Consider the following 2,655-nt stretch of genomic DNA (forward strand, 5'->3'; position numbering starts at 1 on the left):
TTCCTTCCTGCGTCTCTCCCCTTTACACTCCCCCCGTTTCTTTCTTGCCAAGCTGATGTTGAGCAAATTCTAGCTGAGGATGACTTTTGTTCTTTGGATTCTCCCACCTCCATCTCCGGTGCTGGGATTTTGAACATGCACCACCATGCCTAGCGTATACAGTGCTGGGGATTGAGTTCTGGACTCTTGCATGCTCAGCAAGGTACCAACTAAGCTACATTTCGAGCCCTTAGTCTTCTTCTTTTAAGCCACTAAAGTTATGGCAGCAATAAGAAAAGTCAAACAGACAAGCACATAGACACTACAGTGTGCATACTCGCTTTTGTATTTACAAAGACTCACTGGAGTCGAAGTAAGGCCTGACTCGTAGACAGGATTTTATCAGAAAGGACTGGATGCACTGAGTGGTGACAGAACTTATGTTACAGCTTCTATTGAATCTGGACTCTGAGGAAGACGAGCCTGGGGCTGCTGTGCAATATGAAGAGACGGCTTTCTTTAACTCTAGGTGTGGTTTTTCTCAAGTCACTGAGCTTACAGGTAAGTAAGAGGTCAGGTGAAAGTCCAGACTAACTCCTGTTACAATAAGAGCCCACTGGAGTCACCACCCAGACCTCTCCCAGCCTCCTTGTCCCCTGCCCTAAGCGACCTTTCTTCTGCGCTGTGTTTCCACTTCCCCCCTCCCTTGTTGTGGGATATTAGCCGAAGCTGTGTTACATTCTTTTTCTGTTTGGGGTTTTTTTTTTGGTTCTTTGAGACAGGGTTTTTCTGTGTAGCTGTGGAGCCTGTCCTGGAAGTCCCTCTGTAGACCAGGCTGGCCTCGAACTCACAGAGGTCCACCTGCCTCTGCCTCCCGAGTGCTGGGATTAAAGGCGTGCACCACCACCGCCCGGCACGTGTTACACTCTTTCATGCTGTGGAACATTTGTTTAATGATGCAAAGATGTGTTGCATTCTTTTATGTCGCATTTGTTTAACTCTGTAAAGCTGCGTTACCTTGCCTGCCTAAAACACCTCCTTGATCTAATAAAGAGCTGAATGGCCAATAGCTACAGCAGAGAGGGATAGAGGCAGAGCTGCTGGGCAGAGAGAATAAATAGGACGAGAAATCAGGGAAAAGAAGCTTGGGGAATGAGAAAGGAAGGAGAGGGGACTCCAGAGACCAGCTACACAACCACACAGCCAGCCACAGAGTAAGAAGGAAAGAAAGATATATGGAGCCACAAAAACAAACAAACAAAAAAACCAGAGGCAAAAGGTAGTCAGGATAACTTAAGTTAGAAATACTGGCTAGAAACAAGCCAAGCTAAGGCCACGCATTCATAAGAAGAATACATCTCTGTATTTTCTGTGTATTGATCTGGAAGCTAGGTGGTAAGCCCCCCCAAAAGAGTAAGAAAAGCAACTACACTCCCCCCTCCCATTCACACAGCTACACCGTTCTAATGATGTTATTAACTCGAGTTTAGGAACTGGGGCTGAGAGAATGAGGGTCCTTCAAACACCCGGCAAGCGGAGAGAAGCACCAGTGTTCATCTCTGCAGTGTCCTGCCCAAGCTGGTCAAACCCTGGTGAGAGCCATGGACTCTCTCCACATTCCACAGAACAGCCAAGTGTTTTGCGTGGACGTTGCCTGGCTTGGGTCTGAGTCCCAGACTCACTGTCTTTGTCTCCTCATCTGAAATCAGGGTAATAATAACACTCATCTCAGAGTTGACCTGGTGATCATGAAAAGGCATTCTGGACAGTACCCAGTGTTAAATATTAGCTGTGTTTATTCTGGTCATTTCTTGCTTTTCCCTTTTTTTCCTTCTCCCTCTTTCCCCCTTTCTCACATGTCCTAAGCCCTATTACAGACCCTTAAGGCCTTTAATGGGCACCTTCTGTGAGCCTTAGTCTTACTCAATCGTAATCTTCTTTACTTTGTCAAACTGTGTGTGTGCGCGCGCGTGCGTGTGTGTGTGTGTGTGTGTGTGTGCACGTGTGTATTTTCCCCGCGGTGACTGGGTAACCACACCTTCAGGAATAGCAGGTATTTACCTAGTAATCTGAAGGCTGGTCTAGGGATAAAAGGAGCTGGGGGGAGGAGTTTGCTGCCTCTGGAGCAATAATCCTGAGCCTGAAAGCAAGAAAGACAATTGCAGCAATCTCTGTAGGCCATTGAAGAATGGGTGGTGAGGTGATGTAATGGCATATGAGTACATGCTGCCCACAGGCCTGTGGCTGGAAGCCCCAGGATGACCTTTGTGAAGAACCTACTTGGACATGATGACATCCTGACAGGTCTTTCGGTGATGACCTAAGTTAGTGGCCTGGGACAGTGCAGGGTGCCGGGATGGATATCCAGGGGCTGTGGTCCTGAACCTTGTTTCTTCTTGCAGTGACCACAACCATGGGCATTTGGCTTTCCTCTTTGGGCCGGCTCCTCATCCTCAGGCCATGGTAGGGTTCTGATTCTGTACCTCTGTGGGGGGGGGGGGAATGGAGGAAGGTCATTGGCTAATAAAGAAACTGCTTTGGCCCATTTTATAGGTTAGAACATAGGTGGGTGGAGTAAACAGAACAGAATGCTGGGAGGAAGAGGAAGTGAGCTCAGACTCGATAGCTCTGCTCTCTGGAGCAGACGCGATGAAGCTCTGACCCAGGATGGACGTA

Source organism: Microtus ochrogaster, chromosome 6, assembly GCF_000317375.1.
Source record: "Microtus ochrogaster isolate Prairie Vole_2 chromosome 6, MicOch1.0, whole genome shotgun sequence".
In the NCBI taxonomy this organism is placed as follows: domain Eukaryota; kingdom Metazoa; phylum Chordata; class Mammalia; order Rodentia; family Cricetidae; genus Microtus; species Microtus ochrogaster.